The sequence below is a fragment of the Triticum urartu genome, chromosome 6A, assembly GCF_056163025.1.
Source record: "Triticum urartu cultivar PI428250 chromosome 6A, HENAU_Tu73, whole genome shotgun sequence".
Taxonomy (NCBI): Eukaryota; Viridiplantae; Streptophyta; class Magnoliopsida; order Poales; family Poaceae; genus Triticum; species Triticum urartu.
Window position 1 is genome coordinate 6,478,303 of NC_141878.1, and position 16,840 is coordinate 6,495,142.

At 50.2% G+C, this 16,840-nt stretch overlaps 2 pseudogenes; one reads left to right on the plus strand and one right to left on the minus strand.

Moving 5' to 3' along the window:
- The first annotated feature begins 2,793 nt into the window (after window positions 1–2,793).
- On the plus strand, window positions 2,794–4,760 carry LOC147963045 (crocetin glucosyltransferase, chloroplastic pseudogene; annotated as a pseudogene).
- Window positions 4,761–15,190: 10,430 nt separating this feature from the next.
- Window positions 15,191–16,840, minus strand: LOC147963046 (uncharacterized; annotated as a pseudogene).

Below are 16,840 nucleotides of genomic sequence, written 5' to 3' on the forward strand. Positions count from 1 at the left end.
TTGTCAATTAAACCATTTGAGGAGTTCAAGAGGAATCTTAATATAGGATAGTTGAGATTAAGGAAGGGTGTTAGAAATAGAGATAGAACTACCTATTGTAATCTCAACAAACTCTATCCTCTCTCTCTCCCGTAGCTTATCTCCTCTTCTCTGTAACAACCGAATCTAGATCGATCGGTATTGCCTTGTAAGCCACGACAGGGGCTGTCCTGTCTCATATCAATATAAACCAACGCGGCTCCTCATTGAGGAGTAGGAACGCTTCCATCTAACAATGAGTACGAAAATAGTAAATGTAAATACATAGGATTTTACTAATTTGATGCGAGGGCTTTAACTAGGATTTTACTATTTTGTCAATTTCATGAAAACCTTTTCAATTTGTGAACAATTATTGAATTATTTTAAATAAAGGATTTGTTTTTCAAATTGGTGGACCTTTTCACATCCGTGAAGATTTTTCAAATTCTTGAACATTTTTTAAATTTCATAAACATTTTTCATATTCATGAATCTTTTTTAAATTTGTAAAACTTTCAAAATCATGAACATTATTTTAATTTGTGAACACCTTCTGAAATTCATAGTCTTTTTTCCAATTTTGTGAAAAAAAATCATATTTGTTATTTTTTTTTCAAATTCACGAACCTTTTCAAATCCATAAATTTTATTTCATTTGTTTAATTTTTTTCAAATTCAAGGACACTTTCGAATACATGAACGCTTTTTCAATTTGAGAAAACCTTTTCAAATCCATAAACATCTTTTCATTTTATAATTTTTTTTTCAAATTCATGGACACTTTCAAATACGATGAACAATTTTTTCAATTTGAGAACACCTTTTCAAATTTGCGAATATTTTTTTCCATTTCATGAACATTTTTTAAAAATTTGAACATGTTCTGTGAATTCTTTGTCAAATTCATGAATAATCCAGGTTTATCTTTTTCCATATTGCTTAGTCGCTCAATCTGCATACATCACAGGATAGATCCAATGATTTAGGAGTTAATTAAGAAATATGAACTTTTTTCCTGTCTTCAAGATATGTCGGCCATAAGTAAGTACTCCCTGCGTAAACTAATATAAAAACATTCCTCCGTAAACTAATGTAAGAGCGTTTAGATTACTACATAGAGTATAGGGAAATGTTTACACTCGACGCGCCGGCCGAACTTTGGGCCGGACGCGCGCGGGGCGTTCGATCATGGGGGCATCATGTGGCCAGAAGGGAGCGCGACCCCACCTTATCCCTTTGTTTTTTTTACGTTGACTTTGGCTACTCGACGCACTCCCATCCTCTTACTCCCCGCGTGCTTCCCCGTCAACCGTTGTTATCCCCGCCGTTCCCCTGCCCGACTAGACACCGGCGAGCTGCTACCACACATGGCCAGAGTGCGAACTGGAGTGCTCGCCGGCGAGCTGCTACCACACATGGTCGGAGTACGAACTGGAGTGCTCGCCGGCGAGCTGCTACCACACAAGGCCGGAGTACGATCGAACTGGAGTGCCCGCGGCAAGATGCTACCCCGCACACGGCGTGCAAACCATAGCTGGCAAGGCAAAGCTGGAAGGTAACACTGGTGGCTTCGTATGAGGACGCCACACCAACGTTTCAACCGGCATCGTTATTTGCTGGAACCAGTGTCTTTTTTTGCTGGAACTAGACACATTTTTTGCTACCATCTTTTTTGATTTGCTAGACCAGACCAAGGTTTGCTATCACCGTATTTCAATTTTGCTGGAAGCAGCCTAGTTTTTTGCTACAACTGTCTTCTGGTTTTGCAAAGTCCGCCATTTTGGCGACCGGTGACAGCAACTTCGGCCATTTTTGCTACAACAGTTTCAAATTTTTGCTACCATCATCTTTGTGTTTTGCTACATCCATTCATGAGGCCATGGTGCATTTTTACGACTGAGATGTGACCGGCGACGACGACCTCCCCCTGAAAGCTACAACCAGCTGAGCCAGAAGCTGCAACCGTCATCTCTTTTTGCTACTACCGGCGACGGATTTGCTACATTCATCACTGCGGGTCCGCGACCTACTAGGGTAGTGACTTTTTTGTTGCAACCATCCTAAGATTTTGCTACTACCGGCGGGATTTTTGCTACATCCATTATATGTGGGGAAGATCGTGACCTGCGACGGCAACGGCGGCGGATTGGTGCAAACGGACATGGAAAAAAGCTTCAACCGGCCTAGTATAAGTTACAACTGATGGAGAAAAAAGCTTCAACAGACATGACAGAAAAGGTTCAACCCTCATGGAAAAGCTGGAAGCAGGTACGAAAAAAGCTTCAAGCGACCATGAAAAAAGCTTCAAGCTAGAGCCAGCAATGGCTATGACGGCAAGGCTACGATGGGTTGACGGCGAGGTTGCAGGCTGCAATGGCGAGGCTGCTACCAAACGACAGCGGGGGGTGCGACCACGGAGCAACGCCATGTTGCAACCAATGACGACGAGGACCGCAAAACACCCACGAGATGCAGCTTCAACGGCGGCGGCGTGGTTGCCAGCATGTCGACGGCAAGGCGAGCGAGGAGCGGCGTCCTTCGCGGGAGGATAGACACGGGAGATGGGAGTTTTTTCGCGAGGGCCGGGTAAGAGAAAGAGGCGCCATGGTGGAGGATGTGTTTGCGTCGAGCGCAGCCTATACGCGAGGAAGGAGGAGGCTTTGACCTCCACGCAAGGGAGAAGATGCAATCTGGACAGTTATTATTGAGTAAATCGAGCGACTGGGGCTTGACCGGCCGAAACTTTCGACCCGTGCACCGGCGCCCAGTACTGACCTAGAGTATATGACAAACGAAGCGAATGTCCACCTCCACATCGCTCACTCGCCGCAACCTAACCCACCAAGGAGCCACACACACAGCACATCGACAACAAGAGCGCACGCACGCAGCAATGGCGTCTGTTGTGGAGCGCGCGTCGCCGGCGCAGCACTTTCTGGTGGTGACGTACGCGGGGCAAGGCCACATCAACCCGGCGCGCCACCTCGCGCTGTGCCTGCTCCGCGCCGCGCCCGGCGCCCGCGTCACCTTCTCAACCGCCGTCTCCGCCTGCCGCAAGATGTTCCCAGACCACGCGGACGCGGCGGCGGTGGACCATGTCGACGGCGCCGGCGTCCGCTACGTGCCCTACTCCGACGGCTTCGACGGCGGCTTCGATGGCGTCAGCACGGACTACATCTCCAGCCTCAAGGTCGTGGGGGCCCGCACGCTGGACGGCGTGCTCGCGCGCCTCCGCGACGCCGGCACCCCCGTCACGCGGCTCGTGTACACGCAGGTCCTCTCCTGGGCCGCCGACGTCGCGCGCGCGCACGGCGTGCCCGCCGTGCTCTACTGGATCCAGCCGGCCACCGTGCTCGCCGCCTACCTCCACTTCCTGCGCGGCACCGACGGCCTCGACCAGGCCGTCGCCGCCGCGGCGAGCGACCCGTGGGCGGGCATTCGCGTCCGGGGGCTCCCGCCGATGCGCGTGCGCGACCTGCCGTCCTTCTTCGCCATCGCCTCCGACGACCACCCCTACGCCTTCGTGCTCCAGGTGATCCGCGAGCTCCTTGACGTGCTGGGCCGCGAGGACACGCCCACCGTGCTCGCCAACACGTTCCACGCCATGGAGCCCGACGCGGTGGCGACGCTGCGCCACAGCGGCATCCACGTCGTCCCCGTCGGCCCCGTGCTCTCCTTCCTGGACGCCACGGCGGCGTCGGCCAACAACAACAGCAACGACCTGTTCGAGCTGGACGGCAAGGGGTACATGGAGTGGCTGGACGCGCACGCAGCGGGGTCGGTGGTGTACATCTCCTTCGGGAGCTCGTCGACGATGAGCAGGCGGCAGATCACGGAGGTGGCGCGCGGCATGGCGGAGAGCGGCCGGCCGTTCCTGTGGGTGCTGAGGAAGGACAACCGCAGCGAGGTCGACGGCGACAGCGACGAGCTGTGCGCCGGCGGTGGCATGGTGGTGGAGTGGTGCGACCAGGGGAAGGTGCTGTCGCACCCGGCGGTGGGGTGCTTCGTCACGCACTGCGGGTGGAACTCGACGCTGGAGAGCGTTGCGTGCGGCGTGCCGGTCGTCGGAGTGCCGCAGTGGACGGACCAGGGCACCAACGCGTGGCTGGTGGAGCGGCAGCTCGGCACCGGGATAAGGGCCGCCGTCAGCGACAAGGACGGCGTGCTGGAGGCCGGCGAGCTGCGGAGGTGCATCAGCTTCGCCACATCGGATGTTGTGCGCGCCAAGGCGGAGCTGTGGAGGGAGAAGGCGCGCGCGGCCGCGGCCGTGGGCGGCTCGTCCGAGAGGAACCTCAGGGAGTTCGCCCTCGCCGGCAACTAGCCAGCCGGCAGGCCACCTTGCATGCACGCCATGGTCCTGCAAGTCCACAGCATATAGCATGACCAACGCTGCTACACAGCCGACACATTGTGGACGATTTGGAGACGATGCAGCGCATCAAGCCATCCATGCAATTAGCAAAAGTGAGCATCTCACCGTCCACTCCTCCCGTCGTCCAAAGTTCGGCCGACGGCCGGCGACTGTCGTCCGTACAGCAATTTCGATAGCATCACGACGTGCATACGAGACGACTCGGTACAGCAAATAGCGAATGTTTTGGTTACCGCCCGAAATTACTCCGTACTACGTTGATGTCGTAAATAATTTGATTCGACGTTGCATCTGTTAGTATGCTATAATAGTAGTGCTAACATGCTACTAACATATATTAATTCAAAGCCGGACTGTTTTGATTCGACGTTGCATCTGTTAATTCAAAGCCGGACTCGTCGTGAGCCTGGGAGCAGAAAAGGCTCACGATTACAGCATCAACCCACTTACAGGAGCAGAAAAAACAGCTAAGAGATACATGGTGCTCTGCAACATCTAGCTAGCTTCACGCAACCTACAAGTAAAGATGAAGAAAAACTAAAGCCCGGGAGCAGCTTGAAGAGAGTGAAGCCCTCCATCAATCGCAATCCGTCGCTCAGTGACACCAGGGAGGCCTTGAGGAGACACAACTTGCAGATTGGAAGAAACGCGTTGTCAGCTCCATGGGCTGCGGCCAAAACGGATACACCCTTCTCCATCTCCGAAAGGGGCTCCCTACCCCCTCGCCTGGCTCGAGGCGCCGATCCGTCGGAAGATGCAAACGCTCTCCCTAGAGCTAGGATGATTAACCGCCACCGAAGCCACCGGGAAGACCAAACCAGAGCACCGCCAACATGCAGCGCCGGGCTCAACAAGGAGAACCTTGGCACTGAGAGGAACTGCACACGAGGAGAAGCAACTGCACGGCGCGAGACTGTTGATGACAAAGCTGCAATGAAGGAAGCCTAAACGCAGCCTCCAACCACGTAGCCGCCGAATGCCTACCAACGGAGCAGACTCGCCATCGCCCCAAAACTCACCAAAGGCGGCACCTTCATGAAGGAGACGGCGCCACGGGCGTCGCTGTCGCCCAATCTAGATGGATTTTGGCTTTCGCCCGGAAACGAGCAGGGGAGAAAGGCAAAAGGGGGAGGGAAGTACCAAAACGGCGCCTACATGTAGGGGACGGCGCCCGCGGGCGTCGCCGCTGTCGTGGCCGGCTGAGTCGGCCTGGATTTCTCCGGGCACTACACCGCCCCCAGCCCCAGCTTCAAACACGGCGCCATCAGCCAGGGACGACCGAAGACCGGATCTGAAAGGGGATCTGAGCGTTGGAGGCGAAGGCGTCAGATCCAGACGGGGGCCCCCGCAGCCCGGCGTCCAGCAGCCTCCACCCGCCGCCACCTTGCCGCCCGAGCGGCCAAGGCAGCCGGCCAGCACCCGCGGCCGCCGCTGGCTGAGAACGGCGTCGCGCCACCACCCGAGGCCGCCGCCTCGGCTCCAGAGCCCCCCGCGCGCGACGGAGCAGGCAAATCCTCGCCGCCACCTTCCTCGGTGGCCGCGCGGCTTGCCGGTGACCCCCTCCGGTGGTGACGAGGTAGAGGGGAAGGGGAGGGGGCCCGGCGGCGGCTAGGATTGGCGCCGCCCGAGTCGCCCCTGCGGGAGCGACGCGGGGGCCGGGGTGGGACTCCCTATGGCCACTTTCACGCACATCGTTTCCACTAAACACCCTACTAACACATCGAAATATCGAATGGCATTCACATCTTGTAGGGATCTCTGAGGTGGTGTAAGCACTAGTTTGGCAGTTCTATAATTACCCTAATGTAGTATTGTTTGGAAATTGCAGTGCCGTTTCTCGGAATGGCTAGAATTCGAGTGATATCTATCAAATTAACCCATCATCTAAAGGTAGTGCCATGTTGCTCTGCAATACCGAAGGAAATTTTTCATTGAACCTTTTCTTTGTTTCTACAACTACTAGGAAACCGGGCATACATATTGTACTGGTTTAAAACATCTTACATCCTTCCCTCACACACTATGTCTCTAGCCATTGCATTTACACCTTACTAGTGGTTGGGGCTCGCCATTGCGGGCCTCTTTAGAGGAAGGTGCACGCACGTTTCTACATATGCATGCATGCACGCTAGACCGCCAACGGTGTCACCGGCCGTTTCAGGAAGAGGACCTGCCGGTTGACTTCTCTTTCACCGGAGATCCGTGTTGATCATTCGGTGCACAAGTAGGGAAACTCGGGGGAGTCTAGGGTTTCCCCCCACCGCCTCCCGCCAACCCCCACCCCCTCGCCGCCACCGGAGACGACCGCAGGGAAAGCCCGCGCGGGCGCCGGGGAAGGTGGCGGCGGGGTCTTCGGCGCTTCTTCGCGGAGGCCATCGGATCCAGGGCGGCGGCCCCTGCAGGCGTGGCGTGCGACGTGCCTGAGGGTTCGGCCGTGAGGACGGCAAGCCGCAGGCGTGCCAGATCTGGAGGTATTGCCCCCCTCCCTTCCCAATCCCCGGTTCGGGTTGGATCTTGCCGGATCCAACTCCGGTGTGTTCTGGTGGAGCAGATCGGTGTCCGGGGGAAACCTTGGCCACCTTGGCTGGCCGGCAGCGGCGACGCCGCTTTCCTCCTTGGGGGCGCTGCTGAGGGCACCATCTCTCCACTCTGACCCATGTCTGGGTGAAAGCCCAAGATCCGATGCGGATCGGGCGTCGGCGGAGCCCCGTGCACCATAACCTTCCTGGAGGCGACGCCAAGGACATTGGGATCGGATGGAAGGGTCTGCAGGTGAGGGGTGGGGGTGTGATGCCTCCCTTTCGATGGAGCGGTGTTTCGTTCTACATATTCTTGGCGGCGGCTCTTGGCGGCATGGAGCAGCGAAGGCTTGGCGTCAGATGTGTGGTGACGGACACGCGCAGGAGGTCGACACTGTCTGGCGTCGTGGTGGCGTCGGCGGCAGCGAGACCGGGCAAGGCCGATGCAACAGTACAACTCTGAAGATGGATATGTGGCAGGTGATTGTGGCGGCCTCATACCCGGCAGGCGTCCTGGTTGAGGAGCATGCCGGACTGGTGGGTGCCCATATCCGGCAGGCGTCCTGGTTGGGACCTCAGGTCTTAGATGTTAGGTTTGGCTGCGAGGTCTGTTTGGTATTAGGCCCAGACCATCAGCGCCCCTTCATCAGTTAGATAGGAGTAGCGACAGAGGTTGCGAAGATGGTGGCTTTGGTCTTACTGTTGTACGACTTTGTAAGGTCTTGTGTTAATAATTAATAAATTGGCCGTATGCATCGTCCAGATGCAGAGGACGGGAGTATTCCTCCTTTTCTAAAAAAAGGTTTCTCCGTTTTAAGGGGGAAAAACCTCACCTCCATCTCATTTCTTTTAAATCTCACATCAGCAAACTAGCTTAAATAGGACATCTTGAAAAAAAAAGCCTTACTTCCATCTTAAGAAAAAAGGAACGAAAAGATTTTCTGGAAAAGAAAAGGACTGGGATATCTACCCGACGTCAGATTTGGGGCTTCCCCTGAGTGAACGAAGACAAATAGCATATGTTTATATCTTGTACCGTCTAAATTTTTTTTGCCACTAATTATCACTCAGAAGCTATTTATTGATACATAAACAAATCATAGGAACATGGATTTAGAAAAAGCAAGTCATGCTCTAAAAAAAGTCACCATGCTATACTCCAAAAACAAACAAATCACATGCCTAAAACTTATGTAGGTCAAGGCAAGTGTGTAGAAAGACTACTTGTATCAAGGATATATATACACAAATCATGGCAAAAATTTATTGCCCATATGGCAAATGATGTCTGTGCAGCAAAAACTTTAAAATTAGTGGCAAAAATACAGAGGTAGATCATGATAAAATGTGGATAAAAAAGGAAAGTACTTGTAAATTTCCAAGTGCATGGCAAAAATGCGTATTAAATAAGAAAAGGACTTATGGGATTTTGCCATGATATTACGACAAAAATGCGGTGCTCTTTGATATAACATACAAGTCACATGCATCAAAAAATGAACTTGCCATGGTGGAAATAATATAATTGTCATGTAATATAGCAAAACTTGTCAGAGGGCATTTTGGCTCCCAGGTGCATTTGCTCCCACATGAACCATAAAAATAGAAATTTGTTTTTTTTGAAAAAAAATCTTTCTTTTTTGTAGTTGTTCTTGTTAGTGTTGCAAGCATGCTTGACAATTTTCATACGAAATGAAGTAGTAGTCTTTCATTGGTGAAAACAACAAATTTGAGTATAACATTTGGGGGTGACATTTGGTGTTCAATTTGTTTTTTTTGTGTGCAGGCCAACACGCTTAACTTTCTTACCTAAAAATTTGCAGGTAGCATTTAGATGTGACTATGAACACATAAAAATTTTGTTAGTATTTTTTTGACATTTCAAAATCATTTTCCGAGCGCAGGAGCACATGGACCTGGGAGCCGAATTGGATTTCTGAACTTATCATAATCGACTATGAATCATTGCACACTACCTCTTCTACCTACTGCAACTCAAAACTCACAAGTGAGTAATTTTGAGAAAATATAAAATATTTCTTCTCAACCCACAATTAAGACCGTTCCCTCTATCATCACCTAACCATTCATGCATGTGTAGTTGTTGGTCGGCCCCTGTCATGCGTGCATGTAGTACAACAAACAAGTGGCATTTAACGTCCCTAAAAAAACAAGTGGTATTTAACGAATACAGTCTTGTCGTCCTGTACTTGTCATTAGTCTCATTTCTTCATTGTACTCCCTCTACGTATGCTCGCACCCAAATCCATACAATGCAAGCAACAATGTAAACAACATAGACAACATGGATCAGCATCACAATATATCGAACGAGAAATATAGATAGATTTTTCGTCCGACATATATAGTTCATCAGACACACTTCATCGGACCAAAAGACATAGTTCGCCGGATTATACTAGATACAAAATAGACATAGCTAGACGATGCGAAGAGGCGGAGATCACCATTTCATGGCTGGGCCTTTTCCGGTGCGGTCACTGAACCGTCAGTTCATCTCCTCCGTATAGGCGTCTGCGGCGGGAGGATCATCGCCGTCGTCCGTACAGGTGGTGCCGCTCTCCGACACCGGCGAGATGTAGCTGGAGAGGTGGCGGATGGTACAGGACTGCTCCTTGGCGTGGCGTGCCGCCTTGGCTTTGGCGGTCTCTTTCTCCCTCGCAAGGCGTTTCAAAGTTTCGATGCCGAGCCGGAGCGGCTTAGCATTTTTTGCCGGAGGCGTCTAGCATCTGTTTCCGCGAAGGAGCATTGGCGCGGCCTGGCCGGGAGGAGCTGGCAGCGGATGTTGGGGAGTTCGAGCTCCCGCCCGTGTCCAGCACAATCAATCAAATGAATTTAGTTTGTATTCATGAGAGAGGTCACACTGGGCCACGATGACAGAGACCTCAAAATAAATGCGCATGCCAACTAATTAAAAAGAAGACATTAAGCTTGTTGTGTTCCATCATGTAACCGTTTTAAATGTTTGTAGCATGTGGGAACCCAGCTGGAAGAACCTGCTTACGTAGTTATCTTTTGGAGCATCGACGTGATAATTGTCGTGACTTGCTTAAATAAGAGTATATTACAGGGAGTCTTACAAGTTGGGCTAAATGTTCAGTTTGGTGGTAGCACTTTAAAAATACAGTTTTGTGGCCATCTAACTTGACCGGTGAAGATACGGTCACAACATGTGTATGCAGAGGTATCCGTGTTTACGCCCAACCTGTCAGAGTGATCGCGTGCAATACATGTTTGCACAAAGCAACCTTATATTTCTTCGGATTTTTTTTATTTACCGAAAAAACAATCGTTGTACTGCTGTGTTTTTTTTGGGGGGGGGGGGGGGGGGGGGGTCTACATGTCCCAAACCCGCGACCCACAAATAAAACCTGAGACACTCAAGCCACTACAACATTCATGATCTAGCAACTAAAACAGGTAACAAGGTTTTTATAGCAAAGATAACAAGGTTTATTGATTAGTAAGTCAAACATTTAAGTATAAACCCTTGTATATTATTAAAAAATGTTTAGTCAATACAGATGTCTAAAACTTTACTAAATAAATATGGTCAATTAATCATTTATTTGAAATCTTTAGTTAATACAAACATATCATTACTTTACTTATGACTTGCATTAAAAAATAGGCATGATTGAATATTCATATCAACAGTTTAAATTTTAAATTATGACCTTTTTATAAATTATATGAACGTTAAAGTATAAAAATGTGCATATAAATATTGAAATGTTCGTTTAATTAAAATAATTTTTTATTTTAATTTCACAAATATTTGTATTATCTTAAACATTATATTAATTCATAATTATTATTTTTAATTCAAAATATTCTTTGAATAATACATGAACAATTTAAAAATATTTCGTTTATAGTTACAATATTTATGAGACATGAAAATTTAAATGTTATTTTTATTACCGAGACCATAATTTGAAGCAAACAATACTATCTTTTTTTTAAGGGGCAGCAAACAATACTATCTACAAATTTCGAAAAGAAATGGTGCCAAATTGGTTGTACTGACCATAACTCATCTCAGCTAACAAGCCCACGTGTTTACTGTTAAGTGATTTAGAATGTAATTATCCGTGTGATAAGCCCACATGTCACCGTGCCAGGTGGTTCACCAGGTGAGCGCACCTTCAGCCAACCGCGAGTTCGAAACCTCCCCTGTCCCATCAACAGATATCTTTCTCGACATTTTTCGTCTTACATAGTCCACTGACATGTGGGTCCCACCTGGGCTTTTCTGCGTATTTAAAAAATGTAGGGAGTTACAAAAAAATTGTACTCCTAGCCACTAACATGTGGCCCATTGCTATGGAGGCACTAACATGTGGGCTATTGCCATGCAGGCAAGATGTCGACGGGTGATTGTCGTTCGGCGGAACGACCGGGAGGGAGACGACAGGCTGTTGTCGGCAAGGTGGTGGAAATCTATTGTTGATGGGAGCAATGGTGCCGAGGTGCAGTGCCGGAGACTTGTAAAGGGTAGTCAGGGAGTGCAAGGAGGAGATCGTAAAATTGCGCGCCATCGTCAAGGTGTGCAAGTGGGTTCTTGAATGATGTGTCCAACAGCTCGGGGATGTGAGTCTTCTGCTGTAGTTGAGATGTGTCACTGGCGGACGAGAATTGAGGACGAGAGCGGATGAAAAAAGGAAATTGTGCCTTGCGTTTCCGTTCGTGATCAAGGAGTTCTGACGAGTTCATGTATGGTGAAGTTGATTTACACGTATATGGCGAGTTGTATTGCCGCTGGACAGGAGATGTCGGTCGGTAAGATGTGGCATCGACAACAATGAGTACTTGTTAAGATGTGATGGGTGAAGAGATGTGTCTCCCCATGTGAGTCGGCAAGAAGACAAGGACTAGCTTGAAGAGGACGTGCACTGGCTAAGTTGAGATCCTGCACGAGGTTATGCGTTTGGTCTGCAAGTAGCACGCTAAGATGTGGCATCATGGCTGATAGTCTGAGTAATCGTTGGTTTTAGTCTACGAGTCAGCATGCAAAAGAAAAGTTGGTGAAGACGTTGTTGCAAGAAGAGAGTTGCGGTTTGGTAAGTCGCGTCACTAGAAGCAACCGGCGTGACAAGATGAAGAGGTGATCATCTACATGTCTCATCGAGTAAAAAGTCAGATATTTTGATTATGAGGTGAGTGTTAGAATAATCCAAACATAGGTGAGTATTGGATGTACGTTGCATGCATGGCAACTCAAAAAGGTGTTACTGTGTAGGCTAGTTCTGTCCGATTAGGGAGTGACCAGGCTTGCCGGTGATTAGTTTAGGGAAGTGGAGTAGATAGCATAAAGCTACTATTTTATAGGTTAGGGTTTTAAAAAATTATCAATTTTTTTTTCGCTGATAACAAGTCAGGGGTCGGCTGTTTCAAAAAACACAAAATGCTCGGTGCTTTACAACTGATCATGATTATGATAGTTAGGGCCCGCATGTAAGAAAACTGATAGAGTGGACCGTTAAGTTGCACGTTATGACAAATGGGACCCATGTGTCAGCCTCACAGAAATCCCCAATACAAAAAAACAAAATCCCTAATGTCTGGACTCGTTCCTGTCTTCTTCCTTCGATTTGTCTTCTTCCTTCGATCTGTCTTCTTCCTTCGATCAGATTGGGGGGCAGAGAGGATCCTACCCTCCTGATGCGATCGCCCATCGCCAGCCTGCGGCGCGCCGCCGCGCCTGGGAGTCGACGGATCTGCTCTGGCCCTTCGCCCTGCGCCTCCCCGCCGTTCCTCCCCTCGCCGGGATACCAGCGCCGCTGGCCGCCTGCCTCGACCCGACGGAATCAAGCAGCATCAATTGTTGCGCCGCTGCATCGAAGCTTGCCAGAAACAGGTCGCTGACCACCGGCCTCTCCCCTCCATCCTCCCTCGTTCTAGAACGGGAGGAGCCGGCTAGGTGGAGGGTGGAGGCGCTCCTGCGTCGGGCGGAGCCCTCCTTGTGAGCCGCAGGAGGGGCTGGCGAGGGAGCTCAGCCTCCACCTCCTGGTGCCCCAAGCTCCGGCGTGCTCTCTCGGGTGCGTGGACGAGGGCGCCGGTAGCAGGCGGCTCGATGTCGATGCGGGGCAGGGGTCAATGCGGCGATGCGAAGCGGTTGCCGGCGATGTGCGACGGCGCGGAGGAGACGTGAGTTCCAGTGGCGGCGGGGCAGTTCGTGCGGCGGCCGGTCCCGCAGTCGGACCTGGCTTGCCATGCGGCAGGTGGTGGAGGTGCGGTGGTGGAGGTGGTGGAGAAGGGAGAGAAGAAAAAATAAGAGAAAGAAGAGAGAATTTATATGTGGGTCTCACATGTAAGTTAACGGTTAAACAAACAAAATGTTTAGGAGTGGATCCGACCTGTCAGAAAATGGCTTAAATCGATAACAACGAGCGTTTTGTGTTTTTTGAAACAGCCGACCCCTAATTTGATAGTTATCAGAAAAATATAAATTTGATAGTTTTCTGAAACCCTAACTTATAAAGTAGTAATGTTATACTATTTACTCAGGGAAGTGTCCTGGCTTTGTAAAGCCGCGTGTGAGTCAAAATAGAAGTGCTAGTCGTGCGGTGTTAGGAAAGCTACTTTTGTATTGGAAAAGTACTAGTACGTGTTAGCTGTTGAGTCCTAGTCCGTGTACGTGCAGGATACTTGGGTCTACTTGGGTCGGTTGGTTTTGCGTATATTAGAGGGTATGCGAGACGTACCCTTGGCTAGAGTTTCTGTGCGCGTGCGTTTGTGTGTTTAGAGCATCTTCAACAGGTGTGGTAAAAGGCGTGTCCCCATGGTAAATTTTGGTTTTAGCGCACCCCGGCTGGTTTCGCACGCTCTAGCGGTGGCGGAAACTTACCGCGCGCGGGAAGCGTTTGTGCGCGCAGGAGAAAGCGGCACGCGGCGCGGTAGATTTGACGCGCCGCTTCACGCGCGCTTACAAAATCCCGCGCTCGCCACGCGCACAGAACACAGCCACGCGCCCTCCTCTCGCAACCTCGCCGCTTCGCAACCTCGGCGCTTCGCCACGTCGCCGCTTCACCGCTTTCCGCGCCACCATGCTGCTGCGCCGCCGGGGTCGGGCTACCGCGGCGTCCGCGAGCGCCCCAACGACTGGTACTCCGCCGAGAACCGGTCCGGCGACGTCCGGCTCGGCCTTGGGTCGTTCCGGAGCGCGCACGAGGCGGCCGGCGCGTACAACGCGGCGGCATGGCGCTTGGACAGGCCCCGGTCGCAGATAAACTTCCGGGACGTCTTCATGCGCGAGCAGGCGCAGCGCGTCGCCCCTCCGCCGCGTCTCATCACCGACATGGACCGTGCCGACCACGCTCGGCGGCAGCGCCGCCTCCTCATTGCCTAGGAGGACGAGCGAGCCATGGCGGAGTGGCGCCGTCGCCACCCGGAGGACGTCCCCGACGAGCGTGCCTACTGGGCGGAGATGACGGCAAGGCGCCGCGCGAAGCAGGCGGACCGGCGTCGGCGGAAGGCATTGGCGAATGCGCAGTCCGATATCGTTGCAGCAGGTGGGAGGTCGATCTTCACGTCAGACGATGAACGTTGGTTGGACATATGGCTCGATACCTCGGACGACACCGACGAGGATGATGATGATGATGATGGTAGCGACTTGGAGTAGTTTCTATCTATGTATGCCATAGTAGTTTCTATCTAGTTGCACCATAGTTTTATCTATCTATGCTTTCGAACTATCTATCTAGTTGCACCGATGTAAAATACCTTTGTATCATTTTTATCTATGCAATCTATCGTTTAGTGCGGCTATCAATCTATGTAAAAAATGTTGTAGAATGAGCGCGTGCACTGCATTTTTTGCGCACTACTGGAGCGGCGCGCATGCTGCATTTTAACGCGGCTGCTGGAGCCAGCGCTGCGCGCCGCAACAAACCAGACGATGGGCGCGCGGCGCGTTCGGCGCCTGTTGGAGATGCTCTTAGAGGTGGTCGACCGTTTGGGAGAGTTCCAACAATCTAGTGTCAATTAATTAAGAACACGAGAACACTCGTCAGAGAGTAAGGAGCGCATGACGTAATGGAAAGGTGCGCACATTGAAATTGAAAGTATTGGCTCTTCATCCATCAGAAGAACACTGAAGTGAAGACGTAGAGAGAAGACAAAACACTCTGCTAATCGTAGTCGGCTACACAACTACTGTGCCGATGATTTCACATGGATTTCTGGGTATTCCGCATAAATTATGGGCTCATCAAAGTATGTAAGTAGGAGAGATCAAAAGGGTTGGATCAACTTTGTGCAAAACAATATTACATTAAAGTTTCCGCATTACAGTTTTACTTACAGTATACTCCCATCTAGCGAGTTCTGACGAAGGTTGAGTTCCTCGAGTTGAGTACAACTTCCTATACTTGCAGGTATCCTTCCACTAATGTTGTTCTCATCCAGTTTCAAAGACACTAGCTTAACCAGATTACCAATAGCATCTGGGATTTGCCCCGACAGTTTGTTGTGCGCAAAGGATAGATCGACCAAGCGGTGCAAATTACCAGTAGTAGGTGGTATATTTCCAGTGATATGATTGTAATCCATGTAAACCCTAGTGAGGCTCTTAAGATTGCCAATCTCCGGTGGTATAGACCCAGAAATTTGGTTTTCCCTTAGCCAAAGCCACTCAAGACTATCAGAAAGATTGCCTATCGAACTTGGCATTTTGCCTTGAAGATTGTTCCCAACCAACAGCAGCTTAGCCAACCTGGTACAATTTGCGAGTGAAGACATAAATCCCCAGTTTCCTGTTTCTAGCATGTTGTATGACAAATCAAGTTCCTCCAAATTTGGCAATGACCCAAAGAAAGGTATGAACCCAGTTAGTGTGTTGTTATACAAGTAAAGCTGACGAAGGTTATAAGCTTTTGGAAGAGAAGCTGCGATTGGGCCATCAAACTTGTTTGTTGAGAGCACTAATGTCTGAATATTCGGGAGTGTGTAGCTAATATTGGGGGGTAACCTTCCAATAAGCGAGTTGTTTCCTAGGCTAAGAAATGTCAGAGATGACATATTGAAGAGAGATGGTGGAACTGTCCCAGACAAGTTGTTGGCAGTCAATGCCAGTATCTGCAGAGGTGAGATATAACCTAAGCTCTCTGGCATGCTCCCGACTAAATTGTTCCCCGTAAGACGAAGATCCACAAGGGAGGAAAGGTTCCTTAGTGAGGAAGGTATTTTTCCTGAAATATGATTATCACTTAAATCGAGGTATTCAATAGGGGGAGAGGTGGCAGTAACAACAGGTATGGAACCAACAAGGTTGTTCTGTTGGAGGGAAATGTCAACAAGAGATGATGTGTTGAAGAGAGCCTTTGGCAGTTCTCCACCAAGACTATTGCTATTGAGCCAAAGTATTCGGAGGGATGAACTATATGCCAGGGACTCTGGGATGACCCCCTGTTAGAGCGTTCACCCCAAGATTGACATATGTGAGAGAAGGGCTGCTGCCCAAAGATGGCGGTATGTTACCTTCCAAATTGTTCCTGCTGAGGTTGAGATCACGGAGACGGCGCAGGAGGCCAATCTCCGATGGTATGCCACCACTTAAGTTGTTGTTTGACAGCTGCAGCCTTGTAATAGAAGTCAGGTTAGCAACGCAAGGTGATATGGAGCCTGATATGCCTTCCGACTCGAGGTCCAGCGCAATCACACGGCAAGGATACGGTTTGCTGCAGGTGATCCCATGCCACTCGCAAACATCAAAGGACTTGTTGCTCCATGAAGCTAAAACTCCTGCTGGGCCTGAGAGTCTGGACTTGAAGCAAAGGAGGGCCTGTCTATCACTTTCAGTTTCCTTGCAGATGGCTAGTGGCAGGCTGCAAAGGAAGCAAAAGAGGTATAGAAACCAAACAAAGCTGGCATGGCTGTTGTAGGTTACAGCTATGGCGTGTAG